The following is a 24,085-nucleotide window of genomic DNA, read 5'->3' as shown; positions in this document are numbered from 1 at the left end:
GTGATCTCAGCTCACTGCAAGCTCCGTCTCCCGGGTTCATGCCATTCTCCTGCCTCAGCCTCCCAAGTAGCTGGGACTACAGGCGCCTGCTACCATGCCTGGCTAATTTTTTGTATTTTTAGTAGAGATGGGCTTTCACCGTGTTAGCCAGGATGCTCTCGATCTCCCGACCTCGTGATCCACCCGCCTCAGCCTCCCAAAGTGCTGGGATTACAGGCATGAGCTGCCGCATCCGGCCTATTGTTTAACATTTCTTAGAAAGTTGTAACTATCAGAGGTTTCTGAACAGAAAAAGGACAAGATAAGATACCAAAATGCTAACAGTGTCTCTAAGCCAGAAGGGGTGGTGGCTGGTTTAAAATGAACACACACTACCTTTTTTTTTTTGAGACAGAGTCTCGCTTTGTCACCCAGGCTGGATTGCAGTGGCACGACCTCGGCTCACTGCAACCTCTACCTCTGTGGTTCAAGCGATTCTCCTGCCTCAGGCTCCTGAGTAGTGGGATTACAGGCACATACCACCATGCCCAGCTAATTTTTGTATTTCTAGTAGAGATGGGGTTTCACCATGTTGGTCAGGCTGGTCTCCAACTCCTGACCTCGTGATCCACCCTCCTCAGCCTCAGTGGCTTACAGGCGTGAGCCTCCACACCTGGCAAACACACACTACTTTGCACACATGTGACGTGACAGTGGGGCTGCCCAGTGGAACCCAGGACCGACATCCTTTGTGCTTCCACTGGAAACAGGAGCAGCAAACAACACAGCTGCCCTCCAAAGAGAGGGATTCTGGCACATGCTAAGCGCCCATTCTCCTGCAGGTGGGATGTAGACAGAGACTCAGGGAAGGTGGTACCAAGTGCCACAAAGAAAAACTAGGCCACATGGGGGCCAGCAGGAGGAAAGCACAGTGAGGAATTTTAAATGGGTGGTCAGGAAAGGCCCCTCCAGGGTGATGCTGAACCAGAGATCGGGATGAGATGGGGAGTGAGCTTACCAAGCAGAGAGGAGTAGCTGTCAAGGTGCTGGGCGGAGTGACCAGCACAGGCTGGCAGGGCTTCAAGAAGGCAGAAGGCATGGAGCCCGGTTATTCAGGCCTTAGAGAGCCACAGGGAGGGCGTGAGATTGTATCCTGAGCAAGATGGAAGTCCCTGAAGGCCTCCACTCAGAGCCCTGCCTGATGGTGATATCCAAAAGATCACCTGATTTTTGGGCAGGGAACGTGCTGAGAGAGGGAGTAGAGGCCAGTTAGACCAGTGGTTCTCACCTAGGGGTAATTTTGCTTCTCAAAGGACATTTGGGCCGGGCGCGGTGGCTCAAGCCTGTAATCCCAGCACTTTGGGAGGCCGAGACGGGCGGATCACGAGGTCAGGAGATCGAGACCATCCTGGCTGACACAGTGAAACCCCGTCTCTACTAAAAAATACAAAAAAACTAGCCGGGCGAGGTGGCGGGCGCCTGTAGTCCCAGCTACTCGGGAGGCTGAGGCAGGAGAATGGCGTGAACCCGGGAGGCGGAGCTTGCAGTGAGCCAAGATCACGCCACTGCACTCCAGCCTGGGCGGCAGAGCGAGACTCCGTCTCAAAAAAAAAAAAAAAAAAAAAAAAAAAAAAAAAAAAAAAAAAGGACATTTGGCAATGTCTGGAGACACTTTCAGTGGTCATAAAGGGTGGTGGTGGGGTTCTGGTATCTAGTGGGCAGAAGCCAGAATGCTGAGCATCTTGCAGTGCACAGGACAACCCTCAGCAAAGAATGGCATGACCAACGCACCCGCAGTGCCACAGCTGAGAAGCCCTGAAGGTGCTCTGGAGACGCAGGTGCTGAGACCCAAACAATGGTGGAGAAGGTGGGTCTGCGGACCAGCCTCTGGGTGTACCAAGTAGGAAATCAATCAAATGGCAAGTGAGGGTGAGGGACAATGCCAGGGCAGTAAGCAACGTGGCAGGAGGCTGGGCACTTCTGTTCTGCCCTATTTGAGCTCCCTGAAGCTCTGCTGGGGGCCACTTAGAGCAGGCATTCAGGAGTCGGGGAAACTCACTGGGGGCCTCTCCTGCCAGGAGCACTCTCCTCCACGGCTGCCTGACTCCCAAGGCGCATGCTGCTTCTCTGAGCTGCAATCTTGAGGCTCATCCCTGACAACACGGCAAAAGCAACCAGCTCCTCCTGCAGCTCCCGGTCCAGACCCTCATTCATAACATTGACCTTGACTGACCAGGTGGAATCCGAATTCACTGTATAAAGTGTTCCAGGAATAGAAAACACAAACTGAGGCTGATCAACATGTTGAAAATACAAAGAAGCTAAATAAAGAAGCTACTTTTTTTTGGTGAGGGGGCGGGGTGGGGAGTGGGTGGGTGGGAAGGGCAGGGTTTCACTCTGTCGCCAAGGCTGGAGAGCAATCATGGCTCACTGCACCCTCCATCTCCCAGGTAATACTCCCACCTGTGTCCTGAGTAGCTGGGACTACAGGTGTACGCCACCATGCTTGGCTGATTTTTGTATTTTTTATAGAGACAGGGTTTTGCCAGGTTATCCAAGCTGGTCTCAAATTCCTGGGCTCAAGCAATCCTCCTGCCACCAAAGTGTTGGGATTACAGGTGTGAGCCACTACACCTGGCCAAGAAGCTACTTTCAAGTGATTTTGAATGTCATGTCCCTGTAGGAGTGGGTGGCTCCTAAAGGCTGGGCTGCTCCCTGGAGGCCATGCCCTTACCCCAAGGCAAAAGGCAGCTTTGTGCCTGGCCACTAGCACCAGCATCTGAACACTAAAGGGGCTCCCAGTTCAAAAAGGAGAGCTGGAGGAAGTCCAAAAGAAGCGGCCTGCATGGAGCCTAAGCACTTGCCACAGTCATCTCCAGGTGTCAGACATCAGGGAAGGCCACACCGGAGGAGACATGGGTGCTCTCTTTTAATCCCAGAGGAAAAAACAACCCCACCTCTTTGGAGGTTAGCGATGTAATCAATACCAGATTTTTTTTTTTTTTCTTGAGACAGGGTCTCACTCTGTCACCCAGGTTGGAGGACAGTGGCGCAAGCAGGGCTCACTGCGGCCTCAACCACCTGGGCTCAAGTAATCCTCCTGCCTCAGCTTCCCGAGTAGCTGGGACTATAGGCGCATGCCACCACCTGGCTAATTTTATTTTTTTGTAGAGACAGGGTTTCACCATGTTGCCCAGGCTGCTCTTGAACTCCTGAGTTCAAGGGACCTCTTGCCTCAGCCTCCCAAAGTGCTGGGATTACAGGCGTGAGCCGCTGTGCCTGGCCCAACACTAGGTTTTCAGCTTACAGCCTGGAGTAGTCTCAAACAGAAAAGGTCACGCCAATTGCTCACTGAGGCTTCGCAGACAGCCTGGGACCTCAAGGACAAGCGGACGGCCAGCCCCACGCTATGTCCCTGGTGAGTGTGTAGAGAACAGGTCAGCTTGCAATGGTTCCTGACTTGGATTTGTGTTCAAAGAATGAGGCTTTCCCTTTGTAGGACGGAGTCAGACCCTAGACCTCTGAAGGTCCAGCAGCCACACATAGGACTGAAGCTGTTGACCTAGGCCAGGACTCAAAGACCAGATTCCTAAAAGGAAGATGAGGTTAGACCAGCACTGGAAATTCCTAAATTCCAACTTGATACTTCCCAAAGAGTAAAAACAATCTGAGAAATGCCACTCCCCCACCCTTCCCCTGACCCCCCATCTCTTATAGTCTGAGCGGGGTCTGAGTCCTAGGTGTATGGAAAAAGAGTGAAATTGACAGTGGTCAACTGGGGGTGTGGGAGAGACAGAGCTTCCAATTGTGCTGGGGACCTCAGGGGCTCCTAACCAGCCTCCCTCCCTCCCCTCCTGTCCCAGCTGAGGCCCCTTTGGCTCTTCGGTCGTCCCTGAGTTTGAAGGGTCTAGCTCCTTGCTGTCGTGTGCCCACTCCACTGTCAGCACAGATGTGGTGCCACTATAGTCCAAGACAGGGGTCACGTGTGTTAGTGCACATATAGATATTTTTCAGACTAAGAAACCCAACTCGGCCGGGCGCAGTGGCTCACGCCTGTAATCCCAGTGCTTTGGGAGGCTGAGGCAGTCGGATCACGAGGTTAGGAGTTCGAGACCAGCCTGGCCAACATGGTCTCTACTAAAAATGCAAAAATTAGCTGGGCATGGGGGTGGGCACCTGTAATCCCAGCTACTCAGGAGGCTGAGGCAGGAGAATTGTTTGAACCCGGGAGTCGGAGGTTGCAGTGAGCCAAGATTGCACCATTGCACTCCAGCCTGGGTGACCAGAAGACAGGGTGAGACTCTGCCTCAAAAACAAAACAAAACAAAAAAACTCAACTCAGTTTTGGGGGGTGGAAGCAGGAAACTTTGCTGAAGCCTAGGATCCCACTTTTTTAGTGATTCCTACAGATTCAAGGCTAGACAAGAATACAAACATAAAATAAGGTACATATATTGTCTTTAAAGATTTTGCAAGAATCTGATGTAGAGATGGGGTGGAGGAAGTAAGGGTCAGTGACATTCAGCCCCATCACACAATGTTAATGCAGCTTGATGACCTGAGAAGCTACTTACATCAGATTGGAAAGTTTATCCCAGTGTGGATTTCTGAAAAAGCTGCGGAAATCTTAGAATGGCACATTCCCCAAAGCAGTACTTTTTTTCAAACCATGTGTTGTGACCCGTTAGTCGGTTATGGAACCAATTTAGTGGGTCATGGTCAACACTGGAAAAAAAAATCTGAGTGCATTAATATACATGTGGTGAGAATAAGTACTATTAGGTTAGCACAAAAGTAATTGCAGTTAAAATACTTTGAAAAAATCCTTTCAGTTGCATATATAACATATATGTGTCCTTGGTCATGATATAAAATTGTATTTTACTGTGGGTGACTGCTGAGAAGCTGGAGAATCTCCATTCTACTGGATTCTCTACCCAGCACCTGCGCCGACTCTCGGTCCTCTCTAGCCAGGCTTCAGGGCAGTTACATCAGAGGGAAGACATCCCTCTCATCAGAAGCTGGTCTTGGAACCAAAAAACACACAAACCAACACAAAACCCAAGACCCACACAGTCACACTCAGGCACTTTTAGGGTGAGGAACTTTAACTTTCTGACCTGACTTCAAATGCTACTAAATGGGCTCAAACAGTAAAACTAGGAGAGGCAGAAAATGGGGCCTCCTGTTGGAGCTGGACTCCTCTTCCAGCCTCCTCCTAAGCCTGAGTTTCCAGTTTGGACTGGATTTGAGGATACGACTGGTCAGTAACTCCGGCTGGTGCCAGTGTGAGGACTTTCTCAGAGCAGTTGACCACCACGTGGCTGAGCCCTGATAACCCAGCAATCAGCTCACTGCCCACCTGAGGACAGAAGGTTTTACCAGCAAAGCACAAATGGCCAGGGGGCCTCACATGCCTGGGGAAGGGGAGGGAGAACCTCCGGTGCCCCTAGCTGGAAAATTCTGTCAATCATGAGCTATGGAAGCCATTCAACAGAGAAGCTGTGCTGACTGTTAACTGATTCAATAGTTTTTGAGTATTTTCTATAGACTTAGGACAAGACAAGAATACAAATATGTAATTAAGAATGGGCATTAGCTCTCTAGAACTTACACTGAGATGAGGGAGATAAAATGAAATTACACCTGAAAACAGTTATATACAAGTAAATAGAGCACTAAGCTGGGTGGGGGGAACAGAAACTGAGTCCTGTTTCTGGGTGGCAGCAGGGGAAGGCAAGCGGCCCCGGGTTGCAGGGGAACTGCACACCAGGGACAGCCCCCACGCCCTCATCCCTGACATCCTCTCTGATCTCATTGCAGACTCTCAGGCCGGGCAATGCAGTGCCGCTGCATCAACGCCTGGAAACTCGGTTACAGCTCGCCAGCTTGCTGGAATGGCCTGGAGGCAGAGCCTGCCCGAGGGACAGAGAAAGGGGACTGAATCCAACTGCCTGCTAAGTGATGGGGAAGGACTGCAGAGATCGGCCTGGCAGGGGGCCAGCGGGCTGGTCTCTGCAGATGCTGCGGTGTTTGATATGCAATATGTGCAGTTGGCAGCAGGAGCTGGGAGCCAGCCTGCACCCCTTGGCTTGGCTCTCGGTTTGTCAACCTGGCTTAAAAAAAGACAAGAACAGCCCAGGCCTCCTGCATTTGAAGGGAGGAGACAGATGGGCATCTTTAGGAGAAGGCAGCCTCCTTCCTCAAAAGTATAAGTAAAAGGCAGAACAGTGATCAGCACGATTTCATGTCCTGTTCTTGTCAGGCCTGACTGGGATATCACTGCCTAACCAGTGGGCCTGGACTGCTCCATTTCAGATACAGGCTGCGGTCCTGTGGCTGCCGGGCATCCCGGAAAGAAAAGAGTCGGCCAGTTGGCCAGACACAGAGAAGTTCACAGCCTCCACACCCCTTAGTGTCTGATGCCATGTTAGCTCACGGAATGAGGGCCCAGGCTGCTAATCACACCAACTGACCCTGACGGAGCAACGGAATGAGGGCCCAGGCTGCTAATCACACCAACTGACCCTGACGGAGCCCGCCAGGAAAGAACCCCACGTGCACCGCCTCTTCCAACCATGTGACCCCACGGAGGAGGGGCCACTCTTGCTCTCACTCCACAGCAGACTGGGTGGCTTGCAGAGGTAAGTGACCTGCCTAAGGTCACCCAAGTGCCAGGACTCCAGAGCCTTTATTTTGCTCACCTGTCCTTCCTCATTTGACCTGTCTGGTCCCTGAGCATGGCCCTTGCTACCCCTGGACCAACTGGAACCATGCTGCCATTCAAGTGTGGCCCTGGGCCTGGCAACGTGGCTCACGCCTGTAATCCCAGCACTTTGGGAGGGCGAGGTGGGTGGATCACTTGAGGTCAGGAGTTAGAGACCAGCCTGGCCAACATGGTGAAACCCTGTCTCTACTAAAAATACAAAAATTAGCTGAGCGTGGTGGTGCATACCTGTAATCCCAGCTACTCAGGAGGCTGAGGCAGGAGAATTGCTTGAACCCAGGAGGCTGAGGTTGCAGTGCGCTGAGATCGCACCACTGCACTACAGCTTGAGCAACAGAGTGAGACTCTCTCTCTATATATAGAAAGTGTGGCCCTGGACTGGCAGCCCAGCATCTTCCCTCAGCTTGCTGGAAATGCAGACTCTCAGGCCCCAGACCTGCTGCCTGGGAATCAACTGAAAAAGTTCCCCAAATGATTCTGATGCACACCCCCCGAGAAACAGCTAAAAGGGACTGCATCCCTCTGAGCTGCTTCTGGGAAAATTCTAGTTTTGGGGAAACAGCGGTGTTCCCCTGTAGCTATGCTCCCCAGGAGAAGAGGAGCCCTTGAAGGGGCTGTGTCCAAGAAGTGGGGCAGGGCCTGCTCTCAGCCATGACAGACCTCACGTGGAAAAGACACCACCTTGCTGAGCCCACACCACCTCCCCGTGCTTCTCAAACACCTGCACTTACTATTTCAAGGCAGATGAAATGAACACCATCCCGGGATGCTGGCATCACTGGGACACCAGCTGGCCTGGAGAGTGGGAGTTGACCAAAATGTCACTTCTTGGCTGGATCATTAGGTCCCAAGACCCTCAACTGCCCACCTTTCCACCTCCATCTCTCCCAAGGCACAATAGCAACAAGCAGCTCATCTCAGGACAGTGAGCCAGGACTCAAATACTAACTACAACAGCACCATCATGGAGACTGGGAGGAGTTTCTGCCCACTTCTGCAGGTGCAGTGAGGCAAAGCTGCAGCTGGTCACGTGGAGGCTACACGCTGCAGGGGACAGAGATGTGGAGTATAAGCTTCCGGGCACAGAGACCAGGTCCTGCAGGGGCCACAGAGTCGCCACTCCCCAGCTGTGTGTGCTAGAGTCATGTCACCTCTCTGGGCACCAGATGCCTCATCAGCTCAGTGGGCAACACTGAGGTGAATGAGCTCCAGGCCCTTCCAGCTACAGCTCCAGAGCTTGTCCCCTAAACGCCTCCTGGGGCCCTGATTTCCACCTGCCTGGCACCTCTTCCTGACTCAGGGGCAGGCTTCTGCTCTTCACATGTGGGCATCCCCACTGACCGTCAGAGCATGCCAGCCAAATGGCAACGACATCCCTGGGCAGCATGGCCCAAGGAGGCCCGCACGGCTGGGACACCAGGGCAGGTCCCTAGACGAGGACATCTTCCCTGGAGAAGACAATAACATTTACAAAGAACAGAACACAATGCAAAATTTCATGTACGGGCACATCAGGATTTAGATGTATTAGTAAAGTGAGGGGATTTTAGATAAGCTGGGAGAGCTATCTGAAGGGAACCAACAGGAAATCTTACAGTGTTAACTACCTCCTTGTTAATATGATCAACATTCTCTGCCCCCTCCTTTTTATGAGTGGGGACACACCCACCCCTAGTGATAAGAGGACATGGTTGGAGGCCAAATGAGAGTGCATGGGGGCTGAACTGAGCTGGGTCTTTAGAGGCCATCACTAAAACACCTGGCAGAGAGTGCCTTCGACTGCAGGAGGAAAGAATGCTGAGCAGGTCAAGGGGCAGGAAACAGACGTCCGTGAAGAGACGTCTGGGTGAAGAGACGAATGCCTCACTGCACCTGCAGAAGTGGGCAGAAACTCCTCCCAGTCTCCATGATGGTGCTCTTTCAGTTGGTATTTGAGTCCTGGCTCACTGCACTCAGATGAGCTGCTTGTTGCTGTTGCGCCTTGAGAGAAGTGGAGGTGGAGAAGTGGGCAGATGAGGTTCAATGCTCTTCACCACCTCAGGAGGAAGGCACCGGGGAGGTCACAGAGGTGGGACGCGTGGAGTAGGCCTACACCCAGTCCCATCCTGGGGACTGGGATAGCTGCCCCACACTGCCCTGGGGTGCCCTGAAGAAGGGACAATAGAACAGACACCAGCATGTGAGACCTGGAACCCCAGCCTTCTGATAATTTTTTCCATACAATTATGCATAAAACTTCCCTCTTCTAGGAGCCCAGAGTCTCCTGGAGGGCTCTCCTGGCCTCACGCAGAAACTCATTTTATCACAGTCCTGAAGGAGGTACACAATTCCTGAAAGTAACAGACCAAACTGTACTTGGACTATAGGACACCCTCTTCTAGGAGCCATGCCTTACAACCAGCAACTGTGAGGCAGCATTTGGCTGTCTGCACCCTGTGCTGGTCTCTGAAGGGCAACCGGTGGAAGTTAACAGTTGGAGGAAGTCTAGATATTCAATTCAGCAGTGCTGAGAGCAAAAGTCTATGAAGCAGTGGAAAATGGTGCAGCCTCCACAGGCCCCTTGGAAGGAGGAACAGGTTTTAAGGCAGTTATCAGCTTGAAAAACACGGATTCAACATCCGTGAAAAACACGGATTTGATTTTTCAACCCAAACCCACTGAATGAATCTCTGGGTGGAGACATTAATGTTCCCTAGGTTAATCTGATAGTTAAAAGAGTTCAACTTCTGACTGCCACGGTGACTCATGCTGTAATACCAGTACTTTGAGAGGCTGAGCTTTGAGAATCACTTAAGCCTAGGAGTTCGAGAGCCAGACTGGGCAACCTAGTGAGACCCTATCTCTACAGAATTTTTTTTTTTTTAATTAGGCCGGATGGCTTATGCTCATTGTCCCAGCTACTTGGGGGGCTCCGGTGAGAGGATCAAGGCTACAGTGAGCCACGATCGCACCACTGCACTCCGGCCTGGGTGACAGAGTAAGACCCTATTTCAAAAAAAAAAAAAAAATCCCTTTCTCCTAAAACAAAATATACTCTGACTACTTAGGAATATTTGTTTTGAATTAAAAAAAAATGTTTTTAAGTTTACTGCTGATATGGGGGTGTAATGAAGAAAAAAACAGAAAACACATTTTAAGTGAAATCCAGGGATCAAGGTATAAAAGTAAGGTGACTGAAAATAACTAAGAAAGCGAGAGTTGACTGATGGCCACCCTTCAGCACTCCCTGACACACCCTTCCTGTGGTCCAGCCCTTGGGAAAGACACAGAGGCACCAGGTCCTCAAACTGATACAGCCTCAACCTTGACCCACCTCTGCTCAGGTGGTCCAGATCCCAGCCTGGGCCGGTTTCCACACTGACAAGAACAAGGCCCCGGGCCAGCTGCTGTCACTGTGGCAAAGAGCAGATCCTGCCAGCACGCATCCCTGGGAACCTGGGGGACATGGTTTCGCCACCTTAAAGACTTCCAGGCAGGAAGGCCATGCTGTGGCCCTGAGAACCCGATGCTCAGAGCTGTGACCAGATGGGAGCAGGTGGTGTGAAAGTGTGGTTCTACCCACAAGGAAACTCAGAGTCTGAGAAAGAAGCATGCCGGCAGAAGGAGGCATGCCCGCTTGGCCCCATTCCTTGGCCATGGCCCTCGGGACCCTGGTGCTCCCTGCCCCTCTTTTATCACCTCCCTGCAACTGCGAATGCACAGAAGCATGACATAACCTTGGGGCAGCAGAAAGCTGCTGCCTCACTCTTGCCGCAGCTCATGATCCGGAGCCTCACCCCTACCCAGCGCCGCAGCGGCCCTCTTCACGCCACACTCCCAAATGCCAAGGCTTGGCTGCTAATCAATAGCCACACTCTGCAAATGCACCGTACCTTCCCAGGCAGACTCATGCTGAAAAGGAGCCACTCAGCAGTGCTATTTTTAAAAATGCAAATATGGTAGGAAAAGGCAGTAAAAATAACACATGAGAGCCCTGATCCAAGGCCAGTTCTTTCCCCGGGGGCCAGGTTCCCACTGAAGTGGGAGCAGGCGGCTATGGAAGAGCAGGGGGGCCTATCTTCCCACAGTGGTCCTGGCTTCCTGCATCGTTTTGTATTCCTAATACCTGTGATTTCAGATCAATCCCAGTGGCCAGAAATGTTACAGACTCGCCCACATCTTCCCCCAAACACACCACCGAGCAACCCCACAAGCAGGCCAGGAGAATCTACCCCAGAGGCACCGGCAGGTTTCATGACCCACCCTGGAATGACTATGTCAAAACATTGCTGATTCTCCACTCCTTACAACTCTGTAATTACATCTTTCCGAAACAAACTGGGCTGGGGCGCTGCAGACATTTCTTTTTCACAGAGAAGCAGGAGCTTGGTAAAGGCGTGGGAAGCCAAGGAGGAAGAGACACGAGAGCCCTGGGATCAAGTGCAAGCTGGGGTCTTGCACCACTAGGTGCCGGTCCTGGCAGCATTCTAAATCGGCCTGCCACACACTCTTCATGTCTGTGGCCACAGAAAACCGCAGAGACAGGCTGACCCCAGTGGGTCGGCAGGGACAGCCTTGTCACTCACCCCCCTAGACTCCCAAATGCTAACCTTGACAGTAGGAGTCCTCCCTTTCTTCAGCCCCCCACATTCCTGCAATTAGGTCAGGACAGGCTCAGGTAGCCTGCCTTCTAAGCCAAGATTTCCAACAAAAATAAATATAAACACATAGCATGATGTATCTGGGCTGAGTTCCTGGTAAAAGGCATGGATGGGAAAGTGAACAGGACTCAGCACCGCTCATTTGCTAAGTGGGTGCAGTCCATCAGTACTGCAGACTTCGCTCCAACAGGCCCTTGCTCCTCTGACAGGAAATGGGAAACTCACAGCTACAGTGAGCTCCCTATAGCTGAACTCAACTGTAGGGAAATACTGCAGAAAGAAGCGACAGCCTGCTGTCAGCGCTCATGGCTGACACTGAAACACTGGAGTCACCCACATTAAAGCCACCAGAACATGGAACATGATTTGAGTGACTATTTTCTTTTTTCTTTGAGACAGAGTTTCACTCTTGTTGCCCAGGCTGGAGTGCGATGGCGCAATCTCAGCTCACCACAGCCTCAGCCTCCCAAGTAGCTGGGATTACAGGCATCTGCCACCACGCCCAACTAATTTTGTATTTTTAGTAGAGACGGGGTTTCTCCACGTTGGTCAGGCTGGTCTTGCATTTCCGACCTCAGGTGATCCGCCCACCTCGGCCTCCCAAAGTGCTGGGATTACAGGCATGAACCACCACACCCGGCCCTGAGTGACTATTTTCTATTTTCCCAGGGATGGAGTAATTAGCACCATTTGAGATCCATTACAACTAGTAACTGATGCCTTGGGACCCCTGGCAGAGAAGGGCTTTCTTTCATGGAGTAAAAGTCATATGCTTCCCATTTCTCCCATCCTGGCTGGCTCTATTTCCCCCAGTCCCTGGATCCCAGGAGGAAGTCAACAAGTCGCTGGCCAGGAGTCTGGAGAAGACAAGACGCCACCAGACTGCATCTGAGGACCCATCCCCTCTCCAATGGATCTGCATCCAGCGTGTTCAAGGACCACAAATCCCAGGTGGAGGAAAATGGGAAGATGGAGATGTCTCAATCTTTAAGGGACAACCAAGCCACAGGAGGGTCAGGCAGGCCTGTGGTGATGTTTTTGAGACCTCTATGTGTGGTAAGTAATGGGACATGTCCTAAGTAAGCCCAAAATGCTAGTTCTCGTGGCCTCTCTCTCCAGCTTTTCCTCAGTGGCTCCCAACTATTTCAGTCACTCACTCATGCACAGACTGAGTGGTCCTGAAAGGGAAGATGATGTGCAGAAGCACGACCTAAATGAACGACATGGGGAGAGGGCATGGGCAAAGGGGGGCTCACCTTAACCTGGCTTTTCCCAGGCTGAGCTCAAGTCCCATCTCTCTTCCAGCAAGGGCTTGACAGGGATACAAACTGCTCTGTCATAAGGTCTGGGCCCCCAGTGACCTCTTCCTCCCATTCATCATATACTGTAGACCATTCATTCAGTTGTTCCCTTACTCATTCAGCAAACTGAATAACCACTGGATGGGCAGACGCTGTGCCAGATGCCAATGAAACATCAAGAACATGAGACAGTCCTGCAGGAGTCCCAGCAGGACGGAGGTTCTGTCCTCAATGGTGCCGAGACACACCAGGCTGGGGGAGGTGTGGCCACCATGGGGAACAGTCATGGCTCACATGTTCCCCCAGATAGCTGCACCCAAGTTTCTGCTCAGATGTCACCTCCTCAGAAGGGCTTCTCTGGCCACCATGTCTGGAATTGCTCCTCCTCATTCTCTATCTACCTGCTTTATTTTTCTTCACAGCACTTACTGTTCCCACATCTGGAGTCCCTGCATACCGCTGCCACTCTCTGTGTGCCCCATGGGGGTTAAAATGTGAACCCCACAAGGGCAGGCACTACGCACCACTGCACCCCAGCAAGTGCCTGGAACACAGAAGGGTGCCTCCGAGGAGTCACTAGAGAGAGCTGCAGGAAGGGTCATGGGAATTCAGAACAAGTGTCAAGAAAGGAGTGGTCAGCAATGCCTGATGCTGCTGAGAGATCCAGTGCTACGGGGAAGTGTCCCTGCTAATCTGGCCTCAGTGGTCCCAATTGGTGGTGTGGGCAGAAGCCCCAGGGGCGGGGCCTGGAGAACATCTTGGCAATGCAGGAAATAGGAATCACAAGGTGGAGCTCATTCAGGAACTATGGCTGAAGAGCAGGAAAAGGAGGAAGAGGCAGGTGAGAGATGGATGTGGGCTGAGGAAGGGTCTCTCTTCAAGACATTAAAAATAGGGTCAAGCTGGGCATGGTGGTGCGCACCTGGAGCCCCAGCTACTCACAAGAGGCTGAGGTGGGAGGATTGCTTAAGCCCAGGAATTCAATGCTGCAGTGAGCCCTGATCATGCCAATGCACTCCAGTTGGGTGACAGAGTAAGACTCTATCTCTAAAAAATAAATACAGTAAAAATAAAAATGGGGGCCAGGCGCGGTGGCTCACGCCTGCAATCCCAGCACTTTGGGAGGCCGAGGTGGGGGGATCATGAGGTCAGGAGATCGAGACCATCCTGGCTAACATGGTGAAACCCCGTCTCTACTAAAAATACAAAAAATTAGCCAGGCGTGGTGGCACCTACCTATAGTCCCAGCTACCAGGGAGGCTGAGGCAGGAGAATCGCTTAAACCTGGGAGGCGGAGCTTGCAGTGAGCCAAGATCGTGCCACTGCACTTCAGCCTGGGTGACAGAGGGAGACTCTGTCTCTAAATAAATAAATAAATAATAATAGGGTCAGGCGGGAAGCTGCCAAGGGAGAGTCTGAAGATTCAGGTTGGGGACATAATCGATAGAGGTGGTCTACGGCACAATGTCCACAAAGGAACGAGAACACAGGAGAGGAGACCTCTCTTCACACTAGGAGGCTCTCAGCTACTTCCAGCAGGTTGTGTTTTCTTTTTTTTTTTTTGAGATGGAGTCTCGCTCTGTCGCCCAGGCTGGAGTGCACTGCCATGATCTCCACTCACTGCAAGCTTCACCTCCCGGGTTCACGCCATTCTCCTGCCTCAGCCTCCCAAGTAGCTGGGACTACAGGCACCTGCCACCACGCCCGGCTAATATTTTTTGTATTTTTAGTAGAAACGGGGTTTCGCCATGTTAGCCAGGATGGTCTCGATCTCTGACCTCGTGATCCGTCCGCCTTGGCCTCCCAAAGTGCTGGGATTATAGGCGTGAGCCACCACACCTGGCCTTTTATTTTTGAGACAGAATTTCACTCTTGTTGCCCAAGCTGGAGTGCAATGGCACGATCTAGGCTCACTGCAACCTCTGTCTCCTAGGTTCAAGCGATTCTCCTGTCTCAGCCTCCCAAGTAGCCGGGATTACAGGCATGCATCACTATGCCCGGATAATTTTTTTATTTTTAGTAGAGATGGGGTTTCACCATGTTGATCAAGATGGTTTCGAACTCTTGACTTGAGGTGATCCACCCGCCTTGGTCTCCCAAAGTGCTGGGATTATAGGCGTGAGCCACCGTTCCTGATCTGCAGGTTGGATTTTCTAAATGGCAGCTGGAAATCCTTCAGTTGGTAAGCCCAGTGTACAACACACAATCACCATCACTTTGATGGCAGGCAGCGCCTCTGCTACTACTCCCAACTGTGCCACACGCTACCAGAACCAGATGTCCTGCTGATAGCCACTTTTCATGCACGACTGCCCTCTCCCCTAGACTACAGGCTGCTCAGGGACAGGGTTGTATCATACCTCTTAGTCTCTCGTGGCTGGCAGAGTACATGTGCATGGGAGGCTCACAAGCATTTGCACACCACCTTTGGTCAACATTCTGGCCCAACAGATCAGCTCCCAAACCCCACCAATGGCAGTCTGTCAGTCTGATGTGACAGTTCTGATGGGTGTCCATAGCACTGGATATGGCATTGCATACAGTGATGTGCTCAGGGCCACAGGCCTGTGCCCTTGCCAGGATCTTGGAGTGGGAGGAGTGAGATCAATCAGGAGGCAGAGCATGGGGAGGCACCCACCCTTCCATGCTTGTGGTCAGCTCGAGACACTTCCTTCATTCCTGGCTCAAACACTGGACCTACAGTCTCAGTGGTGGCTTTTGTGAAACTGGATCTTTTTTAGAAGGGGTGAAAAGTGGGAGGAGTTGAAAAGGAACCATGCGGGGGATTATTTGGGGGGATGTGTGTGTTTGTGTGTGTGTAAATCCACCAAATGGACCGGGACTTTCAGGATCCTCAGAGAGGTATATAAAAAACAAGGCAACAAAAAATGGAGGGGGGTGTGGATTGACTGCCAATAACTTTAAAACACAAAACAACCTTAGCACCCTTATTAAACCCACACAACTGCATGGCTCTCTGTTGATTTAAAACTGAGGACTGAATTCCAGGAATCTAGGTAGAACTACAGTTTAAGAGACATTCATTCATTCATTCACTCACTCATTCATTCATTCATTCATGAGAGTAGACTTGCTCTGTTGCCCAGGCTCCTGCCTGCAGTGGCATGATCTCAGCTCACTGCAACCTCCACCTCCCGAGTTCAAGCGATTCTCCTGCCTCAGCCTCCCAAGTAGTTGGGATTACAGGTGTGAGCCACCACACCTTGCTAATTTTTTGTATTTTTAGTAGAGATAGGGTTTAACCATGTTGGCCAGGCTGGTCTCGAACTCCTGACCTCACATGATCCGCCCACTTCGGCCTCCCAAAGTGCTGGCATTATAGGCGTGAGCCACCGCGCCTAGCCCACTAATATTTTTTATATTCATTACATTTTGAAATTATATCCTGGATACATACGGGGTTAAATAAAACATTAAAATTAATTTCTGGCTGAGTGAGGTGGTTTATGTCTGTAATTCCAGTACTTGGGGAGGCCAAGTGGGAGGACTGCCTGAGGCCAGGAGTTCAAGACCAGCCTGGGCAACATAGTAAGACCCCATCTCTACATTAAAAAAAAAAAAAAAAAAAAAAAAAATGGCAGCAGGATCCCTTAAGCCAGGAGCAGGAGTTTGAGATTACAATGAGTTATGATCGAGCCACTGCACTCCAGCCCGGGCAACAGAGCAAGACCCCTTCCACTACCACCTCCAAAATTAATTTCACCTGTTTCTTTCAATGTTTTTAAAATGTGGCCACTTCTCAAGGTCCTTTTCACAGAAAAAAAAAAAAAAAGTAAAAGAAAAAAATGTGGTCACTAAAAAATTTTAAAGGACCTACTTGGCTCATATTGTATTCTTTAAAATAATAGTTTAGCTTAGTTTAGCTTTATTGTATCAAAGTAACGCAGGCCTAAGTTTAAAAAAAAACACAGTGCTAAAAGGCTTAACAAAAAAAAGCAGTCCCCATCTTACTCTCTCAACTGTGCTCTTTTGAAGCAAATACTTTCTAATTTCTTGGCTGTTTGAGAGTATTTACCTCCATACATATAAACAACAGGCTTGCACCTCTAATTCCTAACTTATTATAGACATTATCTACTGATGTCCTGTTTTGGTACCTGATGACCTCTTTGTTTTGTTTGTTTTTTAGACAGAGTCTCGCTCTGTTGCCCAGGCTGGAGTGCAGTGGCGCGATCTCGGCTCACTGCAAGCTCTGCCTCCCAGGTTCACGCCATTCTCCTGCCTCAACCTCCTGAGTAGCTGGGACTACAGGCGGCCGCCACCACGCCTGGCTAATTTTTTTTTCTTTTTTGAGACGGAGTCTCGCTCTGTCGCCCAGGCTGGAGTGCAGTGGCCGGATCTCGGCTCACTGCAAGTTCCGCCTTCCGGGTTTACGCCATTCTCCTGCCTCAGCCTCCCAAATAGTTGGGACTACAGACGCCCGCCACCTCGCTGGACTAGGTTTTTTTTTTGTATTTTTTTAGTAGAGATGGGGTTTCACCGTGTTAGCCAGATGGTCTCGATCTCCTGACCTTGTGATCTGCCCGTCTAGGCCTCCCAAAGTGCTGGGATTACAGGCTTGAGCCACCGCGCCTGGCAAATTTTATTTTTTGTATTTTTAGTAGAGACAGGGTTTCACCATGTTAGCCAGGACGGTCTCGATCTCCTGATCTCGTGATCTGCCCGCCTCGGCCTCCCAAAGTGCTGGGATTACAGGCGTGAGTCACCGCGCCCAGCCTGATGACCTAACTCTTACCCTCCCCTCTGACGCCTTTTTCCTGTACTCCATCCTTCCAAAAGTTCCACTGCATTAATTGTCCTCACACAACTATGTACATATTGATACTTTTGTCAAATACCTATCCATAACTTTTCTAAACATCTTCAAATTACCTACAAATTACCGATCAGGTGTCCTTGGGCTTTGTCTCTTTTTCTTGTCGAATCTCTCTCCCTCCTGCAGAATTCCACCCTGTCTCTCTAACTCAGACTTTCCTCTGCTGCTCACCTGTTTTGGATCCCGTTTCCTGGATCCTGGGAAAATTCCCTGGTTTTGGTGAAGAACCATTCCTTCTATCCCTTCCCCACAAGAAGTTCATGGGAGGCATTTATTTTCCAGCCCTTACATGCCTAAAAGGAACTTTTTTTTTTTGGAGACAGGGTCTTACTCTGTCACCCAGGCTGGGGTGCAGTGGTGTGATCATGGCTTACTGCAGCCTCAACCTCCTGGGCTCAAGTGATCCTCTTACCTCAGCCTCCTGAGGAGCTGGGACCACAGACGCACACCACCACGCTCGGCTAATTTTTGTATTTTTTTGTAGAGACAGGGTTTTGCCATGTTTCCCAGGCTGGTCTCGAACGGGGCTCAAGCAATCCTCCTGTCCTGGCTTCCCAAAGTGCTGGGATTACAGGCGTGAACCACCATGCCCAGCCAAAAGAACTTTTTTCTATTCTACTTGACGCAGTTGGGCTGGATATGGAATTCTCTCAGAATGTTGTAGGATTTGCTCTGCTGTCTTCCAGTCTGAGAACCTGTCTTAACTGGCACATATAATCTGTTTATGTTCACTGTGATCCATGTGGATTTATTTCTATTACCTTTAGGGCTTTCTGGCTACCATAATTTTTCTTTGCTCTCTTTCTTCTAGACAAATGACCTAGTTCTAAAATTCCGTATTTTTCCCCTCTGTGAGTTTGAAAGTTTTAAACCCTATTTCTATTCTTTTAGTGGTTACCCTTAAAATTGGAACATGTCTACTTGACTCAGAAAGTTTGAAGTCAATCAATATCCCTCCTACACTTCCCAAACGGTTCAAAGAACTTAAGAGTGTGTTCATTCAAATCACCCCCTCATTGATTTCCATTTTTTGTTGGGATTTTGGTTTTTAATCCTCTCCAAATTAGTGACGATCACTTTCATAAGCAAATGCTTATTCAGATTTACCTGCACTTCCCAACGCCTCTGGATACCATTACTGTCCGCATCCCTCCTTTCTCCTTACTTCCTTCTTCCTGAAGTACAGCGAAGGTCTCTTAGTAAATACAGTTTTTTTTTCCTCCTGTGAAAATGTCTTTATTTGTCTCACTATTGAATGATAATTTAAGCTGGCTGCTGAAAACTAAGCCACCAACTGATTTTCTTTAGCACACTGAAGATTTTCTTTCCTTATGGCCTCTACTGTTGCTACTTAGCATTTGCTGAGTTCCACTGTTGAACCTGCGGGGTAACCTGCCTTTCTTCTCAAGCTGCCTTTAGGATGCTATTTTTCCCGCCGGGCCCTCTCACACCACCCTCCATGTTTGTAACATCTTTTCTTCACAAACATCTCTTTTATCTCTGTGCAGAATTCTAACTAACTTCTCCAGATCTATTTTCCAGTTCCTATAATTCTCTCTTGAAAATTTATGCTATCTCGTGTTCAACATTTCCATTAGGTTTTTAACTCAATGTTTTCATTCTAGAGGCTTTATTTGATTCTTTAAAAAATAATGCCTTTTAAAATGTATTCTGTCTTATTCTTTCTTTTGACATCTATTCCTTCTTTTAGCCCTTCAATCACTTTAGACATTCTATTATAATCTCTTCTATTATTTGAATTCCCACGTTGAAGAATCTTGTGTTTGTTGTGATCGCTGATTCATGTTCTAATTTCTACATGCTTGGTAATTTCCTAGAACAAGCTCATCATCTGTGGGCATCCTAGGATTCCAAGAGGCCTGTACTGTCACTCTAGAAAAGTTCTGCCTTTGCTCTGCAAGCAAGGAGCTTCAGGGGTATTGCTGGTCTGCTGGCTGTTCTGGTGCCAGCTCGGGCATTCCTGCCACATGTGGGTGTTATAAACACAGACTCCTTTGAACTTGGATGTTTTCCACTGCTCACAGAAGACTTCCTCCAACACCATCCGGAGTGTGGGGCAATGATCAGCTTCCTTAACATTTCTCTGATCCCATGGGGGAAATTTTCTTGCATCCCTTTTACCTGGCAATGGCTTTGAGGAGATTTCTGTTTCAATTCCATGCTTTACATGTTCATGCAAATCCAAACCTCTATTACGGTTAGGATCGATTTTGGGGTCCAGTGAACCCACCCTGCCCCTCCCCAGAGCTGCCTACTCTGCTCTGGCTTTATACTCCTGCTTTGCTTTTGGTTCTGTTTTTCTTTCTTATTCTCGTTATAGCTTATATAGCATTTTAAGTGATTGTAATGGGAGCAATTCTACTTTAGCTCGATCTACCATGTCACTGAAACAGGAAATCCACTCCATTGTCTTCTGGCTTCCAACAAGGTTGAAAATTCCGATCCATCTTCATTCCCAATCTTTTGTACATGACCTGCTTTTGCTCTTCGGAAGCTTTATGCCCAGTGCTCTGGAATCACAGAGTGTGCCACAGGACATTTTCCATTTGCCATTTTTGAAACTTATGACTGTCCATTCTGAAACAATTCTTGTTTCTCTGATACATTATGGTCTTTACTTTTCCCTTTCTCTCTTTATAGACTAGATGTCAGACGTTTTTAATCTGTTTCCTGGGAGCCTTCGTCAACTTCAAAGAAAAAAGTAATGGTTTTAATTTCCAAGACCTCTTTCCTGTTCTGATTTTTATAGTAACTTTTTATTTCATGGATAAAATATTGGCTCTTCTTTCTGAGTATATTCGCCATGTGCTTTAAGGCTTTCTCCTGCCTGAATCAGCTCTGATTCCTCGGAGATAATTTTTCTCTTTGCTTTCTCTGGCCTCTACCTTTCATGTTGGAAGCTTTCTGACTATATCCAGTGGTTCTTGGCATCCATTCCTACTTAAAAGTGAGGCAATAAGAGATCTCTGTGGTGATGGAAGAGTTGTGGATCCTGATTGCTGTTTCACGTGGTTACATGCATCCACACATGTGATAAAGGGTGTGGAACCGTATGCACGTATTGTGTACCCATGTCAATTTCCTGGTTTTGATATTGTCTATGATTATATAAGACGTGACCATCAAGGGAAACTGCATGAAGGGTAGAGGGGATCCCTCTACTATTTTTTTTGGAGATGGAGTCTTGCTCTGTCACCCAGGCTGGAGTGCAGTGTCATGATCTTGGCTCACTGCAACTTCTGCCTCCTGGGTTCAAGCAATTATCCTGCCTCAGCCTCCCGCGTAGCTGGGATTACAGGCACATGCCACCATGCCCGGCTAATTTTTGTATTTTTAGTAGAGACGGGGTTTAACCATGTTGGCCAGGCTGGTCTCGAACTCCTGACCTCGTGATCTGCCCGCCTTGGCCTTCCAAAGTGCTGGGATTACAGGCATGAGCCACACTGTGTTCAGCTAGCCCTCTACTATGTTTGCAACTTCCTATGAATCTAGAATTATTTCAAAATAAAAAGTTAGGCTGGGCATGGTGGCTCATGCCTGTAATCCCAGCACTTTGTGAGGCTGAGGAGGGCAGATCACTTGAGCTCAGGAGTTTGAAACCTGCCTAGGCAACATGGCAAAACCTCATCTCGACAAAAAATACACTAATTAGCTGGGAGTGGTGGCACATGGCTGTAATCCCAGCTACTTAGGAGGCTGAGATGGGAGGAGTGCTTCAGCCTGGGAGGCAGAGGTTGCAGTGAGCCAAGATTATGCCACTGCATTCCAGCCTGGGTGACAGAGTGAGACTCTGTCTCAAAAAAATAAACATAAAAAATAAAAAGTTTAGGCCGGGCGCGGTGGCTCAAGCCTGTAACCCCAGCACTTTGGGAGGCCGAGACAGGCGGATCACGAGGTCAGGAGATCGAGACCATCCTGGCTAACACGGTGAAACCCCGTCTCTACTAAAAAATACAAAAAACTGGCCGGGCGCGGTGGCTCACGCCTGTAATCCCAGCACTTTGGGAGGCCGAGGCGGGCGGATCACAAGGTCAGGAGATCGAGACCACGGTGAAACCCCGTCTCTACTAAAAATACAAAAAATGAGCCGGGCGCAGTGGCGGGCGCCTGTAGTCCCAGCTACTCGGGAGGCTGGGGCAGGAGAATGGCGTGAACCCAGGAGGCGGAGCTTGCAGTGAGCCAGGATCGCGCCACTGCACTCCAGCTTGGGCGACAGAGCAAGACTCCGTCTCAAAAAAAAAAAAAAAAAAATACAAAAAACTAGCCGGGCGAGGTGGCGGGCGCCTGCAGTCCCAGCTACTCGGGAGGCTGAGGCAGGAGAATGGCGTAAACCCGGGAGGCGGAGCTTGCAGTGAGCCGAGATCACGCCACTGCACTCCAGCCTGGGTGACAGAGCCAGACTCTGTCTCAAAAAAAAAAAAAAAAGTTTAAAAAGTTGAGGCAATAAGATGATGATGGAAACCTTGCGAACATGAGCAAGGCTCTGGACAGGTGAGGACCACATTAGATGGAGTAGAAAGCTGGCCACTGCTATGAAGCCACTACATGCTGGTAATGCTGGCAATGGCAGGTCTTGTTTCTGACATGCTCATTTTTTCCAGACTGGAATCCAATGCCATGCCTCATGCATGGCCTCAGCACTCCAGGAGCAGGCAGGAGCATGGCTGGGATTTGCTCTTTTAGTGTGCAGACATTCATGAATCCCTCTTTCAGTCCAGCAATACCCTGCCCCTTGCTCTGCCCAAGGCACCTCAATCTGGCGCATAAGCGTCTACTCTCTCATTCGCCAGCAAAGGAGATTGAGTATTTTCTCGTTTGCAGAATTAAAAGAGATGACTGGGGAAGTTTAATTCCTCCCTATAGAGACTGTCAACTAATCATAATCCCTCTGATTTTCGGCCGAAACCCTATTCCCACGTTGAGTGTCACCAGGTGCCTCTACTTCCTGGTGCTTTCTAAAGCGCTTTTCCTTGGTGTTTTTCCGCAGGTACCAACATTTCAGCTTCTGCTCTGCTCAGTCTTCTGTTCATCTTCCACCTTCCAGAAATTGAAGATCTTTTGTTTGTTATTGTTTTCTCTCCCATTCTGTGTCCTTATGGGTTTATACATTTAAAAACAATTATTTTGCTCTTATTTTAGCAGAGTTTCTAGGGAAAGTAGATTTAAATGAGTATGTTCAACCTACCGTGTTTACCTAAAGAATGCTAACCGGAGATTTTTTTTTTTTTTCCAATTTGAGATCAGGTATTATTTATTAACTGACCAGATTGGAAAAATAATCATGGTAGACACCGCAGTTCATTCTTCTAAGCAGCCTGTGGATCTGGTCCTCCCTGTTGGCAGCAGCTCCACCTTCTATAAAATGGGTGGTCTTTTTCTTCATTCCACCTTGTGGAGAGGGTAACTTGAAGGGCCATAGAAAGTTGTCTGCTTCTTTGAAACGTTTTCCAACAGTATAGAGCTCATGAATCAGATCCTCCATGCAGATGATGCCATATTTACCACGAGACTGAGCAATCAAAATGTTATCTGTGAAAGCAATTCACTTCTTATTAATTTTGCCATAGCCATACTTGTAGATTGGTTCGTTTACTGATTTCAGATTTGGGTTCCTCCTTGTAATACATGGTTCTACAATCCTCAGCACGTTAACTGAAGGCTTGCTGAGCTTCACAAAGGTTCCATTAAAGATCTGACAAAGGCAAAGAAGCTGCAACACCTTTTGGCCCTTTGGGCTCACACCACTGATACCTCTGACCCTGATGACAAATGCCAATTCGCGTTCTGCAGGCACAAAGAAGCTGCTAGCTTTTCTCTTCATCCCAGCCTTTCAAATTTCGGTTCTGTACATCTGCCTAGATTCCTTGTGACAGCGCTTCGCTTTTTCATGCAGAAGTTTCCTCCTTGCCTTTTGAAGCATCTTTTGGGCAAACTTCTTTCTCAGGCGCTTGATCTTTAGCTCTGTGAAATTCCTTCACTTTTTCTTAAGGGTTTCTGGCACAGCAGGAACCTTCTTCTTCTCTTCAACACCCTCCATGGTTCCAGGCAGAAAAGAGGCAACCAGAGGTTTTTAATCTTTATTTCGCAAAGTACTTATATACAACTAGATCTGAAGATGAAGGAAAAGTAGTAAGTCAACAAAAGCTGGGCACGGTGGCTCACGCCGATAATCCCAGCACTTAGGGAGGCTGAGGCGGGTGGATCACTTGTGGTCAGGAGTTCAAGACCAGCCTGGCCAACATGGTGAAATCCCGCCTCTACTAAAAATACAAAAAAAAAATTAGCTGGGCATGGTGGCACGTGCCTGTAATCCCAGCTACTAAGGAGGCTGAGGCAGGAGAATTGTTTGAATCTGGGAGGCGGAGGTTGCAGTGAGCTGAGATTCACCTACTGCACTCCAGCCTGGGCGACAGGGCACTCTGTCTCAAAAAAAAAAAAAGAAAAAAAAAGTCAACAAAAAACAGGAAATCACAAATTCAAAAATTAGCTACCCTTAGTTCAGACATTCACCTACTCCCCAATTCATTTTGATGGACTCTCCTCGTGTTGCTGTTCTGAGATGTGAAATGGTGGGCAGGGA

The 24,085-nt window shown here is 49.2% G+C and overlaps 1 protein-coding gene and 1 long non-coding RNA gene across 3 annotated transcripts in view; both read right to left on the bottom strand.

Annotated features, from left to right (window-relative positions):
• Nucleotides 1-24,085, bottom strand: part of UBE2O (ubiquitin conjugating enzyme E2 O) — a 67,382-nt gene that overhangs the window by 19,827 nt on the left and 23,470 nt on the right. The gene's annotated exons all lie outside the window — the stretch shown is intronic.
• LOC126939297 (uncharacterized) lies at nucleotides 14,193-15,556 on the bottom strand. The gene is made up of 2 exons (XR_007720338.1): nucleotides 14,485-15,556; nucleotides 14,193-14,280 (listed from the first exon to the last, which is right to left on the bottom strand). It is a non-coding gene; the product is annotated as an uncharacterized LOC126939297 (long non-coding RNA).

Source organism: Macaca thibetana, chromosome 16 (assembly GCF_024542745.1).
Source record: "Macaca thibetana thibetana isolate TM-01 chromosome 16, ASM2454274v1, whole genome shotgun sequence".
Classification (NCBI taxonomy): Eukaryota; Metazoa; Chordata; class Mammalia; order Primates; family Cercopithecidae; genus Macaca; species Macaca thibetana.
The sequence above is the reverse complement of the archived record's forward strand: the minus strand, read 5'-3'. Positions and strand labels throughout refer to the sequence as shown.